The 13,638-nt window shown below is 42.0% G+C and overlaps 1 long non-coding RNA gene across 1 annotated transcript; it reads right to left on the reverse strand.

Annotated features, from left to right (window-relative positions):
• Positions 1–3,971: 3,971 nt before the first annotated feature.
• On the reverse strand, positions 3,972–5,511 carry LOC111553647. Its single transcript, XR_002735025.1, has 2 exons — positions 5,359–5,511; positions 3,972–4,781 (listed from the first exon to the last, which is right to left on the reverse strand). It is a non-coding gene; the product is annotated as an uncharacterized LOC111553647 (long non-coding RNA).
• Between the last annotated feature and the right edge of the window lie 8,127 nt (positions 5,512–13,638).

The following is a 13,638-nucleotide window of genomic DNA, read 5'->3' on the forward strand; positions in this document are numbered from 1 at the left end:
TAATAGAATGAAGAGTAAGCACGCTAACTTCTGACTTGGTCTCTCTCTCTCTCTCTCTCTCTCTCGCTCTCGCTCTCGCTGTCTCTCGCTGTCTCTCTCTCGCTCTCTCCACACACATGCATGCGTGCATGCACACACACACATGCACACACACACTTTACCCCTCTGTGTGAGCTCAGACTTTCATTACAGAAATAATGTATACCCAGAATTTCTAGATACTTAGTAGGAAAATTTTGAGCGTGTCTTTAGTCGGCCCATCTTTCTAGAACTAAAAGCTTGTCTTAGTTTGCCTCTATCTCTGCTTGGCCTTGTGTAGTGTTGGGTTCATCCTCAGATTCCACAATACAGTTTCTAGAAGGAGCTAGGCTTCTCTCTTATGGTACCAAGATGACATCAACAGTTCCAGGTGTTCACATCAACAAATTTAGAGGAAAAGTGATGGTCTCTTCTGGTAGTTTTATTGAAAAAGGGAATAATTTCACTTTCCTGGAAACTCCCTGGTCTCACTGGCTGACGTTGGGCTGTATGCCCCTGAGCCAGTCACTGTGGCTGGGGATGGCATAGGCTGAGTGGCTGAAGCCCTCAGGGAGCTCACCCCAACACTCTTCAAGCCATATGGGTGATAATGGGACAAAAAATAACGGTATTCTGTCCAGAAGGAGGGTGAATGTGTGCTGGACAGCCAGCAGTGGATGTTCATTTTACTTCCCTTTCTTTGTGAGACCGAGTTTCACTCTGTCACCCAGGCTGGAGTGCAGTGGCCTGATCTTGGCTCACTGCCACCTCCACCTTCTGTGCTCAAGCGATCCTTCCACTTCAGCCTCCCAAGTAGCTGGGACTAGAGGTGCATGCCACCACGCCTGGCAAATTTTTTATGGAGATGGGGTTTCACCATGTTGCCCAGGCTGGTCTCGAACTCCTGAGCTCAAGCAATCCACCTGCCTCAGCCTCCCAAAGTGCTGGGATTACAGGCATGAGCCACCATGCCCAGCCCATTTTACTTTCCTTTTTGCTTTTACCTGGCCACATGTTTAATGAGATGTGTCCAGGTGCTTGTTATACCAAAATGTGGGGATTTGCAATGGTGGGGTCATCAAATGGGGATCAGGAAAAAGATATGCAATATCTTCATCTGCAGGCAGAGAAGTTCTGTTTTACTGTTATTTAGTTAAGTCTGTTATTATGACTTAAAAGCCCTACAAGTCTAAAAGTCAAGATAGAAAGCAGAGAGTTTGTAATACCTGTGGTTGATGATACTAATGCTATCATCAATAATCATAATAACATAGCTGTATAGAAACTTACCATTTATAGAACACTTTTACACTCATTTACATTTAATGGTGTATGTAAGGCAAGTGTGAATTTCATTCCTAGTAGCAGAATCCCCACAAACATACCAAATAACCCAGGAACTTGTAGAAGTAACAGCTTGTGCTATAATTAAAATGTTATTTTGGCATGTAAGTAAATATGTGCTTCAGATTATAACACGTTAGCTACTCAAAGGTTTATGTACAAAAGATATTTACGATAACAAAAATTGGAAGCTACATGAATATTGAACACTAATAGAATGTCTCAGTAAATCATGATATCAACTCGATTGTATTATTAGTAGATGATTTTAAAATCATGCCCTTAAAGAATGTCTAATGACAGGACAAGTTCATTGTATAAGTGATAAAAGCAATTTTAAAATCTGAATGAACCTATAGATTCAGTGTGTTTCCACAAACAGACACATATGAATACAAAGAGTGCACAAGCCTTGGGTAATGCTGGGAGTATTTGGGAATTGTCGTAGCTGCCTCCAGCCAATCAGAAGGGACACCTCTGTTCTCCATTGGTGTGTCCATGCCAGTATTTCCTGACTCGTTATCTATCCTCAAAAAAGCAACAGTGATAAGATTATGAGGTGGATTTTTCTTTTCTTCTTTCAGTCTTTAAAAAATTTTTGTGCCTTTCTCTGTTTTCTAAATTCTGTACACTGAGAATGTGTTGTTTATAATAAGAATTAATAGAAAAGAATACGATGCCTTAATGTTCCTTTCAGTGAAAGTAATTTATAATTTCTTAGAATTAGACAATGTTTTTTGCGTTCCTTTGTGTTTCTGTAGCCCTTTCTCACCCTTCACTGGATTTGTCTCCTTTAGTCCATGCAATTTGCGGAGAATACCGGGAATGGGTCAAAAGATGTGCTTTTTGAACTGCCCAACGAAACCAAACTAAATCAACACCATAAAAAAGAAAAGTCTCCCATCTCTTAGTGCTTATTGGTGTGAAACCACAATGCAACCAGTTATATTTTTAGTGGAGGAGTCATACAGGCCAGCCTACCTATTGACTATAAAAATCTCTTCTCTGTCAACAGAGGAAAATAATTACAGTATTCATTTAACTTTTACTATGCACTGGGCTCTGTTCTAAGCCTTTCCCTGAGATTATTTCCTTTCATCCTCACAACCACCCCACCAAGTAGTTACCATTATTGCCTTCATTTCTATAGACGAGGCTTAGAAAGTTCAAGTAATTTGTGCAAGGTCACACAGCTAGCCGTGGTGGAGCTGAGGTTTGATCTGAGAGTCTGACTCCACAGCTTGTGCTCTTAATCAGTTCATTATCCTGCCAACATTATTTCATTTGTGTGTGTAAGAGCCAGCGTCGTTCGGAAAATAAGAGTGCAGACACACTATACTTACACACACACACATGCGTGTGTGCAAAAGAACATACTGTAGTAGACACTTAATAAATGATAGATAAGATACTTATTGTTATTAAACCTGTTGGCATTTTAAAATCCTTCTAGTAGACAATGTAGCATAGGACATAGAACCTCTCGTCTTCAGGGTCTTCTTGCTTTCTACTCTGTGTGGTGGTATCTATGATCTTTAAGCCTCAGTTTTCTTTCCTATTGAATGGAGATAGGAAAGATAACTTTCATCATAGTGTGAATTAAACAGGTTAAAACATATAAAGCCCATAGACTAAAGCCTGGTACAAAGTAAGAGCTCAATAAATATTAGTTGTTTCTAAGAGAAATAACTTAGAGATGGAAATATCTGTCCCTAGGAAGCAACAAAAAGAGGTGATACCTGTTCATCAGTAAGGCTTCCATGACATAGAAAGGGAAGGCACACACTCTCAAATCTTAAAGGTCAGCATGGAGCATTTAGTCATGATCTTCATTTCCATGTGCCTGATATTTATTTGCACTATATATTCCAGATTTTTCCCCCTTGAATAGCCACCTCCTAAAAGGCCCTGCTTTGCTCTGTAGTTTGGTTAAGACAGTCCCTAATTGATTTTACATATACTGCTCTTATGTTGTTTTAAGATTAGAGTGAATTTCAGCTGGCAAGGGTTTCCATGATTGAATTTAAGTTCTATCCATTCATAATATGGCTGAAGTGAAGAGAAACGTGACCATTGTTTTGAAGTTAACATGGTCCGAGGCTAATGGGGCACTAATTGAGCAGTGAACGCCTAATTAGGAATCACGGAGGGCTTGAGCTGGCATGTGGGGAGTGAAGGTTCCTAGTGAATGCTGAGTTGTGGATTTTGGGAAAAGGACTAACTAAGCTTGGGTGTGTCTAAACTCTTCTTGCAGCCCAGTGGGCCTTGTCATTCCAAATTTTCTGGGCAAGTGACAGCTTCTGGGAAAGAAATTCTGATTTGTGGGGTTGAAAAGATGGTAAGAGAAAGTGCTCCCTCTCCTCCTCCACCCCCCACCGAGGATGAAGAGAACAAACAATTGATTTCTGAGGCAGGCGATCTCTAAACAATTGTGTACTCCCTGATAATTTGGGGAGCTGCTAACATTTATGGAAATGGGAATATATTTAAAATTCAAACGTATAATTTCTAGCTATTTCCAACCTCCCATATGTGTATCACCAAAAGTGAATTTTGAGAGCAGTAGTGGGAAAATACTGCCCGGGGACAAAGAAAAGTTACCGCAGGAGTCTGGTTTCTATATTAATTTATTTCACAATAAGAGCAAATTCCTTTCCCTAGGGGAGTATTTGACAGAGTAATTGCACTAGGGAACAGTCACTGTTTCATGTCGTTTTCTTTCTCTCTTTTAAACTTTCTTTGTAAAGCAGAGTGTCATAAATCTTCCTGAAAGAGCAGCTTAAAGAAGATATGTGGGCTCTGAGATACAGGTTTTATTTGTGTGTGTGTACACGTATATGATGAGTATATACACATTCATTCATTCATTGTCGGATTTCACAATGACATTTTCAACAATTAAAAGTGAAAATTAAAATGTGTGAGATTAGAGACACTATGAAGTGCATCTTTCCAGATTTAGAGAGGGTAAGAGAATGCAAATCATCTACATGTTACTGATCAGGAACAAAAACCATAGACCTAAGCTTGACTTGCATTGTTTCTGACCCAAGTAGTAATGATTTTCTTACTTATAAAGATTTCTAAACATTTCAATTGTATCTATAATACAAATTTTAGACAACAAACTCCTATACATGTGATGGTTTTAATGGTCAATATCCAATTATTAATTTAAAAAATGCTTAAAGGTAGAGGGATCTGAGAGGCATGTCTTTCTGAACTCTAGCCTTCAATTGAGACCTGCGCTCCAGTATCCTGTAAAACGCAGCAGCCTCCTGGTTCCAGCCTCCTCCTCACCATCCCCAGGGTCTTAGTACTGTCACAGGCTCTTGTTAAGGTCTGGAAAATCTCTAATAAACTCAGCTGCACCAAGGTTTAGGGACTGAAGCTGCTGCTCTTCCTATGAGCATTTGTAGCTGCAAAGACAACACAAGTCAGAGGGATGGATTCCACTATTAGAAACATGGAGTTTCATGCATGAGGAGGATGTATTTCAGGATGGGAGGTTTTCTAGCATATCTCAGTTATTATCATGAACAAAGCATGCACGTAATGCTCACATGCTGCATTATGCAAGGAAAACGAATGCTTACAAAAATAAAAGTGTTACAAAAATTGTAAAAAGTCAGAGAGGTAATCAAAGCCACCAGAAAGATAAGAAGAGAAAAATAAATGGATTCTTAAGGGAAGAGTAACAGTTCAAAAAGATATTAAATTATGATATTATTACCATTATTTTCATTACTACAAAGACAACATAACACCAAGAAAGTTAGGAAATTGACAAACATAGTTCTCATGCTCCTTTTCCCAGTAGGAAAATTACTCTTTTTTAAAAAATTATGTTCCAACAATCTCATTTTCTAGATTAAGAAACCGTTATTTAAAAAACTAACTCATGTGCTGATGATTACACAGGTCAGACAGAACTCATCAAGACTGACAAACAGGACCTACTTTTAAGAAAGGCTTATATATTATTTTGGAAACTACCTTGCTGATTTTCACGTGCCGTCAACTCATGCCAGCCTGTGTCCAATAAAGACTCCATGATTGAAACATTGCATTGGATTGCATTCTCTTTGGCTTGCAATAGGAATGAGAGTCCTTTACGGGCATCTCCATAGCCCCAGAACAAATTATGAAGGGAAAACTGGGACAGATGCCAGCATTCCTAACTCAAAGCCCAGCTCATCCCCTCCTGTACTTTGCAACTTTTATTGATTGAATTGTTAAGTCTAGACTGGGTGCTGTTCATAGATTTCTCTGCACGATTTGTCCTTTTAGATAAGGGTGGTGCTTCTTTTCATGTGAAAATAAGTTTGGGTTGGGAACAAAAAGAAACAACTCTGTGAGAAAGTTAATATTATGGCCTTTGATAGCAGATGAGGAAACCAAGGCTCAGAAGGTTGAGTGGGGAGACCGAGTCAGGCGCTGACTTAGGCCTTCATCCCTCCAAAGCCCATGATCTCAAACACTGTGCCAAGGCAGAAAATCTGTAGGAGGCGTGGTATTGCTCCTCAATTCTATGTCTTGCCAGACATTGCTAGTTAAGATACTCTTTTCTCTTGAGTCCAAACAGCCTCAGAATCTTCTCAACACAGCACAGTTACTACCAACCAATGCAAACTGACTGTTGTGTGAAACCTCTTGGCCCCCAGAACTGCAAACCTCCCCTGAATTAGGCTTATATGGTGGGTAGAGCCCTGAACATCTGCCTGGATCACTTCTGTGAGTTTGTGAGCAAATGCCTTAAAGTTTCAGAGCATCATTCTCCATGTTATAAAGGGGAACAGTCCTATCCCCTTTCCAAGGCTGGTGTGAGGTACACATCAAATAAGAAAACACATGTAAGAGCACCTGGTAAATATCATGGGATCTGGCCAGCAGCCCACAATGCAACGGGGCTCTCTCTTTGTTCCCAGGAGGATTGGCAGGTCAAGAAATAATAGACACACACAAGATAGTGAAAACTGGGTCCAAGGGGGTCACCATCTTCTGGTCCTGCAGTGCCGACAATGCACTGGATATACTATCATTTATTATTAAGTTCAGTGAGGGCAGGGATAGGTTAGTGAGGGATTTAGGGTCATTTGATTATGAGGTGAGATGGTCACATGGGGATGAAGTAGTTCTTTAACATCTGTATGCAGAAGTACAATATACAGAGATAATAATTTACAATATAGTGTGTGCATCAGTAATTTCTAACAGAGCCTTAAAACGGAAATACAGTCTTTCCATAACCTATGATTAGCAAGATATTAATCAGCAGTAACAGTTACAGCAAAAGATGGTTACAAACAATCCACAGAAACAGGATGTGAAGCTAGACAACTGGTTAGACCAGAAATTCTCAGAAGGGAGTATGCCTTAACCCTAAAGAGGCCTAGAAGAGTTGTGGCAAGATGAGGGCGTTTATAGCCCTATCTTATCCATATGGACAGGCACCCCCCATGCGTCCATTTATAGCCTCTCCACAAGGGTCGCATTCCATTCCTAGAGCTATGAACATCTGCTTTTCTGGGATAGGAAACTTGGTGATGTGAAACCTCCCTGACTGCACATCCATTCATAGACTATCTGCATGGGGAAGCACATCATGCACTGTTGGTTCATTCTGGCAGTCCAACCTGGCATTGTCTCTACACAATCCTGCATGCAATTTTGTATTTACAATAATCAGGAGTGTTTCATCTTTTACTCTGTAGCAATAATTTCAGGGGATCTCCGTAAAGGTAAACTGTTCAAATTGAAGGATAATAATAAAAATAATTAGTTTTACAGATGAGAAAAATTGGTTTTGCTTACACAATTCATTCCTTTAGGTATTTACTACTTTTAACCCTTTAAAAAATAAGATTTAATATGCTCTCATATTAATCATCTCATTTATAACCTAGACATACAGAAGCAGGGATAGTTGCTAGAATTGTGGCGCGAAGTTCCACTCATGATTTTGTTTTCATTTGCTCCCTTTCTACAAAATAATGTTGTTACCGTTCCCGGACACATGAGGTTTTCTTTAATTACTGTGAAGTAGGTCCCTTTTTGTTTCTGGGGTAGTATAGCTTCATCTCTCTTTCCATGCTCATAGCATGGGGAAATTGAGGAGCAGGACTATTTACAAAAGCATGAGTAAGGTGAAAGACCGCCACCAAAGGTAGTGCCCTATCCCAGGGCTAAAATCAGTGGGGGAACTGTTACCTCTTGGGCTTGCAGAGGGACAGGAGAGGGCTGCCACTGCAACCTGGAGAGGATGGCCATTCAAAACCCAGCCTTTGGCAGAGGAATAACTGCAGCAGGGGCCACCCTTTGACTCAGTAGAACGGGAACCAGAGTTTAGAAGACACAGGAGGTGTTGGTGGGATCCATATGCCCTGTCTCTTGGGCACAGAGAGGTAGGCTAGGGAGAGATTGGGGTGCACAGAGGACACCCAGAGCAACAGGCATTCAGAGGGGGCAAGCAGAGTGGTGCTTAGAGGAATTAGATTTTTTAGGGGCTATGACAAGATGTAAAGAGTAGAGGAGAAAGAGGACCCTGTGACCCCAGTGTCTTGACCATCCAGGTAGGAAGCATGTGGCTTTATATTGTGGAGAGATGCCAGACTGAGTCACTCTTCTGGAGGCAACATGGAGACCCACCATGAAGATCTGAAACCAACCATACATTCGCCTCAGCTCTCCAAGCTCCGTCTCTGAAGAGAGTGGGATTACCAGAAAGGTAGGATCTGCACCAAACTTCCTTAGTTCCTGATGGAAACGTCCTCCCAGGGCAGTGATAGAATCCTCTGTCCTCAATGTTTTTACCAAGGATCGAGCTCTTTGAAAAGTCACTCAAAGAATATTTCTTTGCTTAAGTTTCTTCTTGAGACAATGACGATGATTGTGTTGTTCAGAGAGTCTGCCATGAAGTTCTCGAAAATCAGCATTTCTCATGGATGATCACTAAACCATCTTCATCAAAACTACCAGGAATGTGTGTGGAAAGCAATGATTTTTGGGGCCAGGCAGGCCCTACTATGTCAGAATCTGCAGAGGGATCCCAGTCATTTGTTTAATGTAGGCCTTCCAGGTCATTCCTGGGTACCCTAAGTTTTGAGGGCCACAGCTTTACAGTTTTGCACCAGAGAGAACAGTGTTCGTTGAGGCCTAAGTGACTGTGATTACGCCATGTGATTGTGAACTCTCTGGCAGCATGGTTCAAGCATCTTCTCCCCTTTTGCTACTTAAGCTAATTCTTTTACCACTGTCTTAATCGCTTACATGTATATTTAAGCCACCTCAAACATTTTCAGAAGTTGACAACGTATGTATCATTAAAGTTCGGCTATTATAAAATAATAGTTTTTTCTCCTGCTGACTCATAGACACTTGTTTCAGACCCTGCTCTTAATATTAAAAATTTAACTTTAACTTTCGGTTTCACTTTCTTACAAAGTTACTTTTAAACTTACACCTTTCATTTAAAAGCTCACATTCTGACTTATCTGTTTACGTAGTACAGTTTGACTGTATATGCCTGGAATCCCAGCACCCACAACCAGCTGCACTTATATTTAAAAATGAGTCTTATTTCTTGAGTATCTCCCTTGGGTTCGGCAGGGGGTTCAGCTATGAGTGCAGAAGGTGACGGTCATTGGGAAGGGTTCCCAGAGATGCTGTGTGAGGCTGCCATGGCCGGCTTTATGCCACACATATTTCCCAGGGACTCTTGGAAAGTAAAGATGCAGTGAGGATATTCATCTGTTTTTAGTGTCTGACATACGTGGTTTAAGTCCTGGCTTTGTCACTTACTGCTGTGTAGATAACTATAAACATATTTCTTAACCTCTTGAGCTTTAGATGGTTTTAGGGATTTCACTGGAGAAAACAGCAATATATTGGATTAATTGAAAATGCTGTCGCCCCACTGCATTAGTGGTAGATTGGATTAATTGGAAATGAGGAATGAAGCCAGGATGACACTGAGGCTGTGTTTTGGAGGTCAGAAAAGGGGACTGTTCCCACAAGCACCCTCGGGGAGCTGTAACATGTTTAGGGGCTGGCCGCAACCAAATTCATTAGGTAGATCCCACTTTCAGCATCCCATGAGCTCTTTTCAGATTGGCATCCTATTTCTCTGTACAGGTGCCCATTGACCTGTCTTAGTGGCTAGCAAACTATGGCCAGTGGACCAAATCCAGCCTGCATGCCCAATTTTTGCAAATAAAGTTTTATTGGAGCACAGTCACATTCATTCATTCACCCGTTGTCCATGGCTGTGTTCATGCTACAATAGCAGAGTTATGTAGTTGTGACAAAGACCAAGTGGCCCACAGAGCCTAAAATATTTACTGTCAGGTCCTCTAGAGAAAATATTTACTGACCCTTGTTCCAGGACAAGAAAGCTTTTTTGGTCCCACCTGTCCCTTTCCCCAGGGCCCTAGGAGGAGACTGGCTGATCTGATGCGTGCTCCTGATGAGGTTGTTCCTGGTGTCAGTCCTTCCCGGTAGGGTTCTCTTATCAGCATTAGCCTTTAAAGCCTGGTCCTAAGAAGGAAGCGATGTGGAAACTGATGACAGAGAATCAGCGGGGGGGGGGGGGGGGGGGGGGGGTTGGGGTTGTGGAGATTTTGTCTTCACTGAAGTCATACTACATTGACGACACACTTACAGAGAATGAACATATCTTTACTGTTGGTGGAACTAAAAATAGCTTTTACTTACAGATCTCCTTCCCGGTCATTAGGAGCAGCATCCTGAAATTAGAAGAGAGGCAGAGATTAAAGTGAAGATAACGGACAATCGGGGAGTTGTGGGGCTACAGCTTAACCTCCTTTGGGCCTATTGGGTATATCCTCCTGAGCGTTTAACCACCTTGAGGGCGCGAGTGAGTCCTTAAGGCTCATGAAAATTCAGCAATGAAAGCTGAGTCCTGCTGCTTCTTAGGTTAAATGCTAACCAGATGTGCTGGGATGCTTTGGAGACACCTTCTACCCCATCCCCACCTTTCACCCCACTGTCACCCCACCTCTGGTGATTGTAGAGACCCAGTGACAGACAGTTTTTGTGTAAAGTTGTGGGGCTGACTCCCCCCACCATCCCAGTCTCTTCAGTCTGGGCAAGGACACCACCCAGTCCTTTAACCCTCCCACCCATCCCCACCCACACAGAAGCTCCTTCCCCTTGGCCCGTTGTTCACACACTTCCACTGCTTTGGATGTCTCTTTCCTTCTGCCAGAGCCGCCATCTCCCTTCGAACCTAGATCTCATGTCTCCTTGCTGTGAATCTTTCCTTGGCTCCCCCAGACAGAATCCCTTCTCTTTCTGCGACCCCAGAATATTTTTCCTACTTTGTTGTAGCTTCACTCAGATGGTGTATTTGCATTTTTATCTCTTGCTTCCCTGGAAAGTGGGCAAGGACTACATCTTTGTCATTTTTGCATCCCCAGTTCCCAGCACAGTATCTGGCACGGAAGAGAGCACCAGTAAATGCAAAGCAATAAAGCAGCAAGTTTATGAGCATGAGTTAGAATCTGTGGGACTCTGGACAAGTGGCTTAACCTCTTTAAGCCTCACTTGTTCACTGTCATGTGGGAATAATAGCAGTTTCCAGCTACAGGATTGTTATGAGGATTAAATGAACTGATTAGGTAAGGGGCATAGCACAGTGCCTGCTACATAGTGAAGACTCAATAAGTGTTAGCCAATGCAATTACTAGTAATGGCCTCCACTATTTAATTATCTGATATACACACAATAGTACCGATAACAATTTGATGACTGAATGACTTGATGGACGAATGTCTTTCATTCTCTTTTATTCCCTTGATAGGGCCATGATAAAGACAGTGGTTTGCTACCTAAATGAAAGCATTGTTCTGGGCAGTGAAAGGGCCTGATTTCTTCAAAAGTTTCTCCTTTTCTGGAAGGCCTTCCCTCCTCTTGGACAAAGTTTAGAATCTCTGAACTTTCCTTTTCTTCAATCAGGTCAAGCACTCCTGTGCAGGGAGGAACCGACACCAAAGGCCAAGGAATGGGCTCCAACACCCCAACTCATTAATATCATCAGCATCCTAACAAATGGGAGGCCGGAGAGCCAGACCGAGTGGCCACTTGGTCACATGGCAGGGGTCTGCCCTGGGGCCCTGCGCACATTGAGCGGACGGGCACAAGTGCCATCTATATTTCTCTGCACAGCCCCGGCCCCCACCTCCCATGTCAGCCTGCTGAGTGGGCTTGGCCCAGGTTCTTGTGCTTCACAGAGAAGATTTATTCCTCAAGACTGACCTACATGGACGTATGTATCTGAATTCACAAAAGCTTGAGTTTGATGGCAAGCAACAAAAGGTCAGAAGAAAAACAGGCAAGGCATTTAAATCAAAATGATGAAACTGGGTAATTTCATTAGCAACAGTTGTATTTACTGGAAGTCACAGATGGTGCAGTTTAGCTCATAGCCAAGTTTTTAGGACAAAATAAGAATGAAGAAAGAAATATTTCAAGGGAGAGGTGGTTAAAAATTAAATAGGCACCAGATGGCTCAAGATTGTCCTTCCTATAAATTTGGTGAAGGAAGGCATGCTGAATCCAAAGGCTTTCTGAATGGGTTTAGAGTTTGAAAAGGAACTTTAGGAATATATAAGGCCTTTAAAAGAAAGCAATATTAATTTTGGAGTGATATTGAGTGGAGGTGACAGTATTATATAAACCATATTACATTTTATTTACTTATTATTTATTTATTTAGCATTTATTAAGAACCTCCTGTGTGCTAGATCCTATTTCTCATATCTGTTAATGATACCAAGGAAGGTTATCATTTCCTGGAATGTTGGAAAGTTCCTTGCTTAGGCTAAGAGGGGGAAAATGTGGATTTGAAATACATTTAGCCATGAAGAAACACTTGTTTTTCCTCTGGTACATTTGGTGAGAAATGCTTCAATAATTTCCCATCTTGTAGAGGTTAAAATATAAGCGCTGTACCATGCCCCGAGCCCATCGTGGGCTGGCACTGTCTACTTCTTTAGACGAGGAGTTCGTGAAGTAGTAAGCTGGTGTGCATCAGATCAGGAGGGACCTGCATTTCAGCAAGCAACACAGTTGATGTTATTGCAAGCTAAGGATTGAGAGCTACTGTTCTAGACTCTTCTTTTACCTCTCCTCATGGTGTCTTCTCTTCAACCTGCTGGGAGCTAGTTGCCACTCTCTGAACTTCTAAGTCTGTTACTCTTGCATCTTTGTAATGGTATTCCCTGACATGTTTTTGCCAGTTTATCCTCATGTTCACCCTCCACGTCTGAGTTTAAGAAGCATCTCTGGCCATGCGCAGTGGCTCATGCCTGTAATCCCAGCATTTTTGGAGGCTGAGACAGGTGAATTATCTGAGGTCAGGAGTTTGAGACCAGCCTGGCCAATATGGTGAAAGCCCATCTTTACTAAAAATACAGAAAGTATCCGGGCATGGTGGCAGGCACCTGTAGTCCCAGCTACTCAGGACGCTGAGGCAGGAGAATCATTTGAACCTGAGAGGCGGAGGTTGCAGTGAGCCAGTGTCGCACCACTGCAATCCAGGCTGGGTGACAGAGCGAGACTCTGTTTCAAAAAACAACACAAAGGAAAAAAAAAAAAAAAGCATCTCCTCTGAGCCAGGTGTAGTAGCACAAACCTGTAATCCCAGCTACAGCTACTGGGGAGGCTGAGGCATGAGAATCGCTTGAACCCAGAAGGTGGAGACTGCAGTGAGCCAAGATCATGCCACTGCACTCCAGCCTGGGTGACACAGCGAGACTCTGTCTCAAAAACAAAACAAAACAAACAAACAAACCCCTACATTTTGAGGGAAATTGACCTGCTCTAACAAAACTTCCACTAGTTCAGGGTGATCACCAGTAATTTAAATGTCTGCAGTAACAAAACTCATTACTCTTTAGTGGAAGCTCTACACCTTAAAACGATAGAGTTTCTTCAATGGAGGAGGCTGAGAATGTATACATTTTAAGATTTTATATTCTTTGCTCATTTATTTGCTTGTTTTAATTCATCGGAAAAAAATTTCTATTCCTAAATAATTTCAAATTAAGTCACATCAGGCTGGACGCTGTTGCTCATGTCTGTAATCCCAGCACTTTGGGAGGCTGAGGCGGGCGGATCTCTTGATGTCAAGAGTTCAAGACCAGTCTGGGCAACATGGTAAAACCCCATCTCTACTAAAAATACAAAAATCAGCCCGGAGTGGTGGTGCATGCCTGTAATCCTAGCTACTTGGGAGGCTGAGACACTAGAATCAC

This window comes from Piliocolobus tephrosceles, chromosome 6, assembly GCF_002776525.5.
Source record: "Piliocolobus tephrosceles isolate RC106 chromosome 6, ASM277652v3, whole genome shotgun sequence".
Lineage (NCBI taxonomy): Eukaryota > Metazoa > Chordata > Mammalia > Primates > Cercopithecidae > Piliocolobus > Piliocolobus tephrosceles.